Genomic DNA, 9,137 nt, shown 5'->3' with positions numbered 1-9,137 from the left:
TTTCTGTTGCTGGGGTATCTGTTGTTGCTGGGGGGGGGATTTTGTTGCTGGGGGGGGTCTTTTGTTACTGGGAAATTCTATTGTTGTTGGGGGAGGGGTCTTTTGTTGCTGGGGAAGATCTCTTGTTGTTGCTGGGGTATCTGTTGTTGCTGGGGGTATTTTGTTGCTGGTTGGGTCTTTTGTTATTGGGGAAATCTATTGTTGCTGGCGGGGTTTGTCTTTTGTTGCTGGGGAAGATCCCTTTCTGTTGCTGGGGTATCTGTTGTTGCTGGGGGGGTATTTTGTTGCTGGTGGGGTCTTCTGTTACTGGGGAATTCTATTGTTGTTGGGGGAGGGGACTTTTGTTTCTGGGAAAGACTCTTCTTTTTGCGGGGGGGTATTTTGTTGCTGGTTTGGTCTTTTGTTATTGGGGAAATTTATTGTTGCTGGCGGAGTTTGTCTTTTGTTGCTGGGGAAGATCCCTTTCTGTTGTTGGGGTACTTGTTGTTGCTGGGGGGCATTTTGTTGCTGCTGGGGGTCTTCTGTTACTGGGGAATTCTATTGTTGTTGGGGGAGGGGCCTTTTGTTGCTGGGGAAGATCTCTTGTTGTTGCTGAGGGGTATTGTATTGTTGCTGGGGGTGTCTTTTGTTCCTGGGGAAGATCTGTTGTTGCTGGGGGATCTGTTGTTGTTCTCACAGGGGCAGAGCTGCCAGTTTTTTGCCAGCATTGCTTAAGTGCCCTTTTCCTCTTTCTACTCATTTTTCACTAATCCTGCTATAGCCCCACAAACTGTCTATGAGGAGTCAGAGAAATTATGAATGGAAGTAAAGAACAGCTTCCTAGTGTCCATAAGATAATGGAATAAAGGCCTCCTCTTTCTCATACTACTTTGCCTCCAGTGCACAGTCTACTAGGTAGTGCAATGGGTGTTCAAGAAGAAGAACAAGGGTGTAGGTGGCTTATCATGGATCACCATTTTTGTTCCTGCCAAAACCTGTCCTCATCCTATAATCAGAGGTACTGGTTAACCCCTTGCTGCTGCTGGTGAAGCCTCTGCAGTATACTGCATTGTATGTAGAGTAGATTTCCAGCATGTAGGGGTGTCGTATACCAATCTGTCGGTAGGCAGCTGATGACAGTCCGACAGTGCTGCAATTCAGCCAGGCAAGCTGTGGCCAGGTAATAGCAGGGTAGGACTCTGAAAACCTTCCAGGCTTTATAAAGCAGATCTTAGAATTCAGAATATTTTAACAGTAAGCACAATAAGGCTTAGAATGTGGGCCTGGTCAAGTTCATGTAGTCATTGCTATATATGTGCTTATATCGTGTGAATTTTAGATTGCAATCATTATCGTTCAAATATTCCAAAAGAGTCACCAACTGAGAGATTTCACTGTATTATAAAGATCAAATCATTTATATATGGAGAATAATGTTTGATCTGATCTCTGAAGGGATTCATATTGTATCTTAAAAGACAGTTGATGATGGTGAGATTCAGGTACAAGCCCATCAGAAGACAACCTTTGGAAATTTTCTCTTGCGTGTTACCCTACAAATGTAAAAAAGCAATACTCAAAGACAAATGTATTAGGGTAAGACGAAATTGATCCACCTTGAAGTATTTTCATAGGGAAGTGATAGCACGATGGGAGAGAAGTTCCTAGAGTGAAGCTACAATGGGTTTGTTGTAAGGAATTCTTGTATGGGTGCCAGAGGTACCCTAAAGGAGAATATTCTGAAGGAACATTAATTGAAAAAATGGAACACACAGATATGCAATAGAACTCAACCAGTGACATTCTCTGCCAAGTACAGTGTAGAATTTGAGGTTATGCAGATTATACATAGATACTTACACATTTTATACGGAGATGAAGGTATATAAGACATTTTGTCAGAAGGGGTGCATTTTGTGGCAAGCAAGGCACCATCTTTAGGCAATATCCAATCTCCATGTCTCTTTTGCAGGAACCAGGAGTCACACATAGCTAAATACAATGGGAATGTTTAGATGTGGGTCCACAAAATGTTCTAGTTGTACCCTTCTGGGAGATTCTAATGAGATTTGGTCATATGCTAATGGAAATTGTTTTACAATTAGTCAATGAGTTAATTGCCAAACTAAATATGGTACTGTATATGTAATTTCCAAAGTAATGTGCAAAAAAGAATATGTGGAGAGGACAGCTAGGAACCTGTGTGATCAAATGTGAGACCATCGTTCAAATATACAAACAAATTAAAAAACCAATGTTGCAAAACATTTTGTCGAACAACATGGGTCAAGTATTAAGGGTCAAGTATTAACTCATTAAGGGTACAAAGCGGGTAGACAGCGTTGATTGTCCCTTTAAGGGAGGAGACCATTTCTCTCTGCTGAGTAGAGGCAAAGTCTTCTGGATTTTTAAATTAGACACTCCTATCCCAAAAGGTATGAACTACAAGTGGAATAAAACTCATTAATATGAATAGGAAATACACTGTAAGAGCACCATAAGAAGCAACTGCTCCCTTCCTCTTTCTTTCGCCTTACCCTTCTTTCCTTTTTCCTGTTTCTTTTTTCCTCCCATCTTCCCTCCTTTCCTGCTACTGCAACCCACTTTCTTTCTAATCTCCCCTTCCCTCCTTATTATACGAAATGTTTGTCTTTGGGACCAAATTGGAAAAAGGATTTAAAAAGGTTTTAGAAGTTTTCTATACATTTAAGTTTCATGTTTTTATTAGGACCATTTGGTAATAAAGCAGTTGGTTATGAGGCCTTGGGAGTAAATAGAGGGGTTTGTAATGGTTATTAACAATATTTTGGAGTTTCAAATAATGATGATGTGATGGAGATTGGCAGGAAGGGACAGTTCACTGCCACAGCGTAAGGGGGTGCCGTTTGCCAATCACTGCAAGGAAAAGTGCTTCTCCTTTCTCCTAGATAGAAACTAGTGTTTAACACTTGCAGTGTGGTTGCAGCTCCACTGCAAGGAAGGATTTTGGTTTTTGCCTGGCTGGTCTTTAATTAACTTGCTGGTACATGTAGTTCCTTTATTATGTTACTCCTGTGGTAGGTTTGCATTTGTGAATATTTTTATTGTTATTCATCTGTGACAGACCCAACCTGGGGGGGGGACCTTTGGAGTAGTGACTCAAAATACTCAAAAAAGAAGAATATAACCAGCTCAAAACAACCTGATACTGGGGTCTCCTGCTATTTGTTATGTGTACCCCTGTTTGCCTATCCTGCCTAGGTGTGATAAGTCTTCCTCCCATTGTGTGATTTCCCCACTCTGTGCCTCCTAGGTGTGAATTCCCATTGTTAATTAAGTAACATTTTCATGATCAGGGGTCAGGATTGAAGACCAGTTGCTATAGCAGTGGAAAGGCTCACCTAAAACCAGCAGGGTAGGTAAGTACCAACAGGTGTTCACCAGAGCTCCTGATGGTGGAGATGGATTTTGCTGCATGTTAGCACCAGGTCATGGTCCTCAGGATCACCCCACCAGGAGGTGAGCAAGCGGAGGTTCAGTAGCGTATAAGCAGGTAAGGATCAAACGGAAGCATGGTCAGTAAACAAGCCAAGGTCGGTAATGAGCAGTCGCAGGTTGGGATCAGGCAGAAGCATAGTCAAGAACAAGCCAAGGGACATTAACAAGTGGTAGCAAAATATGGATAATAACAGAGACCACAAGGAGCATGATATTGGCTGGAGAGCACAACAATCTAGCAAACAGGAAGTGCAGAGACATGGCTTATATCAGGAAGTTCATGGGAGGAGCAAGGGGTTCAAGGTTCATGACAAACAAGATCAAGGTAGGATCATCTAAATAATTGTCAAGGGCGTTGTCCAGCATTCCAGGTGGCTCAGCAAGAAGAAATATTGCCACTCACCTCAGAAGGCCCAGGTTCCGACCCAGGCTCCGACAGTACTCCCCTCCTCACAGGACATCTCCTGGACATCTTAGGTCCAGGCTTGTGGGGAATACTCTGGTGGAATTCTTTTGTTAATCTAGGAGCACTGAACATTTTCCTCAGGCTCCCAAGAATTCTCCTCTTGCCCATATCCTTCCCATTGGACAAGACATTGCAATCTTTTTCTAAACATCCTAGAGTCAAGAATCTTCTCCACCACATATTCTTCTTCACCCTGTACCTCAAAAGGTGGAGGAGGTGGAAGAATTCTTCCAGAGAAAGGATTTTCATGAAATGGTTTGACTAGCAATACAAGAAAAACAGGACGAATCTTCATACTGTCAGGATGTTTTAAGCGAAAGGTGACTAGGTTGATCTGAGCAGAAATCTGCAAAGGTCCCACAAACTTTTGGCCCAACTTAAGGAGCGTGTACAAGATGGTGGTGCCGCATAATCCATAGCTCCGGCGCCTTTCCATCTAATCCACCGCCATCCGAGCAGCAGCAGGCAATCAGCGGGCATCGGAGGTCTGCCCGTACCTGGAGGAGGGGAGCGGAGCAATTTTGGCCTCTCTCCGTGGCAGCTGCCGTACCTGGCCTGGCGGGGTCTACCGCGGCCTGCCACGATATAATCCCCCCATGCAATCAGCTGCCATCCGGGCGGCGGTGAGCCCTTGGTGGGCATCGGAGGTCTCTACGACCCTGCCCACACCTGGAGGAGGGGAGTGGAGCAGGTTTGTCCCAATTCGGTTGCAGCAGACGAACCCGCCTGGTGAGGCCTACCGCGGCCTGCCACGACACAGCCCGGCCCGGATCTGGAAGCCATCCAGCCCCCCCATGAGTACAGTCGGCATGGGAGAGGGCGGCCAACACCCATCAGGTCCCCAGTTGCTGCTCCGGTGGCTGTGGCTGGTGTCTGTGGCCCCGGAGGCCTGTGGTATTATAAACTTGACCTCTATTGGGCCTAGAGGCTTACGGTGGCCTGCAGTTGCCTGGTAGTCAGGTACCTGGGCTCTCTACACACCATCTGTCCGGCTCTGGGCCTTGGAACCCAGGAGACCCTGTGACATGTAGTCCCCTGTGCCTTATCTGACCCCATAACAGTGGTTGGGCCAGCATTTGGTTCCCTAGGTCTTAACCATCACAGCTGATATCCATCCCTCACTTCCTCATGTTGAATTTCATTTTTACAATATGGAAATTGACGCATGATTGCATTTATGTAACTACTTCTTTGCACCAGTACCGGGCGTTATAGGTCCCCTGGGGTCATTACTACCCTTGGTTATACAATATTCAATTGATCACCCCAAGGAGACTTCCTGTATGCTGTCCACCAAAAAGAAAAGTAGGGGTAATGCTCAAAAATCCCTTACGATATATACTGAAAACGCATGAGATTTGCAGCATGTCTCAAGATATCACAGAACAAGCATCTCCATCCGGTTCCACACAGGATACCGCAGCCCATGCTTCAGCTCAGGACAGTTAGTACGCACAGCACCTGACAAAGGGGGATTTGGAATCTTGCTTGGAAACTATGTACACCAAATTAGCCGCTAAATTCCAATCAGAACTCCACAAGAGTACAAACGTCCTCTCTCAGGAAATAGCTGCGTTGGGCTCCAGAACTGACCGTTTAGAAACAAAACATGATAAGCTCAGCTTAGCTTATGGCGAGCTGTCCAGAGATCACGATCATTTACAGACGGCCTTTACGCAGTTGCAGGCACAGGTTGAGGATCTTGACAATCGCAACCGCAGGAATAATCTACGAGTTCGGGGAATCTCAGAGACTGTGACTGACCTTTCACAGGCCACAACCAAGTTATTTAGGTCCCTTCTTCCGGACCACAATACTGGGTCCTTGTGATCGCATCCATAGAGCTCTGCTCCCAAAACCTCCTAATGATAAACCGCCTAGCGACACTGTCCTATGTATGAAATATTTCCTGATCAAAGAAGATATACAGTACTCAGGGGTGCCCACAATACTTCAATGATCACTTTTGAAGGTTCAACTTTGCGAATATTCCCGGATGTCTCTCCGGCTACGTTGGAGAAACGCAGAAAAATGAAGAAAATCACATCCATCCTTTTCTCAGCTCGTATCCTCTACAAATGGGGCTTCCCCTTTAAGCTGATAGTCCCACACAATGGTAGCACATACATAGCTACATCTCTTCCTGAAGGCCAAGAAATTTTGGCTAAATTAGGCCTGGCGGACGCTCCCTCACCTCAATGCCCTCCTTCCACTCCTCGAGTATCTCCAATTTGGCATACTCCATTTTCCATGAAGGGAAAGGAGGAGAGTCAGGCAAGAACCAGGATGAAAGGATTCTGCTCATTTACCTGTCATTCACTCTTTGGATGGGTTTTTGGACAAGCTGCGATCTCTTTATACTCATATATGTATATTATGTTTGATCTCCTTTTCATCTATATGGAAAAGCAAAAGTTCAGCAAGGGTCATCAGGCCTTTACTTTAGCGCCTGTATCCTGAAGCTGTAGGACTATTGGACACATGACCCCACCCTGCCGCCTAGTTGCGTGGTGGAAGCTCCGCCTCCTGTGTTTTACTGTGGCAGAGTTTGGGCCTATATAAAAATACACAGCAAAACAATCCCAATACAATATCCCAGAAAAGTTATCCACCTCCACCCTTGAAGGCCAAGCAAACAAAAATTGTAAAACTTTTCTTTTGCCCAAATAATAAATATATCCACGTATCCCACCATACAAAAAGTGTCCAAAATATCAAAATAGTGTCCAAAATGTCTCAATTATCGAAATAAATCTCCACACATGTAAACCATTAAATTCTTTTTTCTTCAAACTTGCAAATCCTGATGACAATAAACCTCGAAAGAAAAAAAACTCAACATAGTGTCATACCTTTTAAATAATAAAACACACGTGCCACTCTCTGTGCAACATGCAAAAACTTTATACACGTGTATACTCTATAAGTGAGTATCTATATACATGCACAAAATATATCAATAAAGGACACTCACATAAAGTGTCAGCTGCAAAAATAAGTGAAACTAAAAATTGTCACTCCAAAAAATGTGTATCACCACACTATGTATACATAAGTGTACACCTTAAACCCAAACCAGTAATCTCCACCTCATGTGCTGATGGATAATTACCCTATGTAGGAAATGATAGGGCATCACACCACTCTGGGTTACTATCTCATCATTCAGATTTCAGGCTTCCTCCAATCTTAGGGTTATTCCTCCATTTCCCTCATGAGAAAATCCACAATTACCGATAGTAGATAAAACACAGTCTTCCTTTATTTGGCAACTTACATTAAGATATGGGTGAAGCAGCTCCTCCTCACAGGGATACAGATACAGACAAGTTTAGGGAAACATTGGCCGCATGTTCCCACTTCCAAGATGGCCGCTATCGCACTTCTGGTCAGCGTCGATACGTCTGACGTCACGTGTTTTTGACGCGTTTTGTCACTTCCTATGACTTTTTCAGAAGACCCTTCTGAAAAAGTCATAGGAAGTGACGAAACGCGTCAGTAACACGTGACGTCAGACGTATCGACGCTGACCGGAAGTGCGATCGCGGCCATCTTGGAAGTGGGAACATGCGGCCAATGTTTCCCTAAACTTGTCTGTATCTGTATCCCTGTGAGGAGGAGCTGCTTTACTCATATCTTAATGTAAGTTGCCAAATAAAGGAAGACTGTGTTTTATCTACTATCGGTAATTGTGGATTTTCTCATGAGGGAAATGGAGGAATAACCCTAAGATTGGAGGAAGCCTGAAATCTGAATGATGAGATAGTAACCCAGAGTGGTGTGATGCCCTATCATTTCCTACATAGGGTAATTATCCATCAGCACATGAGGTGGAGATTACTGGTTTGGGTTTAAGGTGTACACTTACAGTTGTGTCCAAAATTATTCAACCCCCAATGCTGTAAAGGGGTTTAGGGACTATAGTGTACATTTGGAATTGTATTCAGAATCAAATCCTACAAGGACGTTGTAACTACCCAAATGCAACTAAAATGACATCAATTGTTTATGTAATACAGTAGTAAATGGTTCTTATGTGGTTTCTTCATTGCCACAATTATTCAACCCCTTAAAGACTACCACTCTGAAGAACAGAGGTTCATACAGGTGCTTTCCATCAGGTATTGAAAACACCTGTGGATGTCACCGAGCAGCAATCAAGCATAATAAGCACCAATTAGGCAGCTTTAAAATGACTGTGATACTCAGCTCCTTCTAGACATTTACTGGTGTGGTTACAAACATGGTGAAGGCAAGAGAATGGTCCAGGAAGACAAGAGAAGAGGTGATTTCTCTTCACAGGAAGGGCAATGGCTATAAGAAGATTGCAAAGATGTTAAACATACCAAGAGACACCTTAGGAAGCATCATTCGCAAATTCAAGGCAAAGGGCACTGTTGAAACGCTACCTGGTCGTGGCAGAAAGAAGATGCTGACTTCGACTGCTGTGCGCTACCTGAAGCGTAGAGTGGAGAGAAGTCCCCGTGTGACTGCTGAGGAACTGAGAAAAGATTTGTCAGATGTGGGTACAGAAGTTTCAGCCCAGACAATAAGACGCACACTGCGTAATGAAGGCCTCCGTGCCAGAACTCCCAGGCGTACCCCCTTGCTGTCTCCAAAGAATAAGAAGAGTCGACTGCAGTATGCCAAAAGCCATGTGGACAAACCACAAAAGTTGTGGGATAGTGTTCTGTGGACTGATGAAACAAAATTAGAACTGTTTGGGCCCATGGATCAACGCTATGTTTGGAGGAGGAAGAACAAGGCCTATGATGAAAAGAACACCTTGCCTACTGTGAAGCATGGTGGAGGGTCAATCATGCTTTGGGGCTGTTTTGCTTCTGCAGGTACAGGGAAGCTTCAGCGTGTGCAAGGTACCATGAATTCTCTTCAGTACCAGGAGATATTGGATGGAAACGTGATGCAGTCCGTCACACACCTGAGGCTTGGGAGACGTTGGACCTTTCAACAGGACAATGATCCCAAGCATACCTCCAAGTCCACTAGAGCATGGTTGCAGAGGAAAGGCTGGAACATTTTGGAGTGGCCATCGCAGTCACCAGACTTAAATCCGATTGAGAACCTCTGGTGGGACTTAAAGAAAGCAGTTGCAGTGCGCAAGCCTAAGAATGTGACTGAACTGGAGGCCTTTGCCCATGAAGAATGGGCGAAGATACCCGTAGATCGCTGCAAGACACTTGTGTCAAGCTATGCT

The sequence above is a fragment of the Staurois parvus genome, unplaced genomic scaffold, assembly GCF_062004578.1.
Source record: "Staurois parvus isolate SC_StPar_1 unplaced genomic scaffold, SC_StPar_1.0 ptg000430l, whole genome shotgun sequence".
NCBI lineage: Eukaryota > Metazoa > Chordata > Amphibia > Anura > Ranidae > Staurois > Staurois parvus.
Note: the sequence above shows the minus strand (reverse complement) of the source record.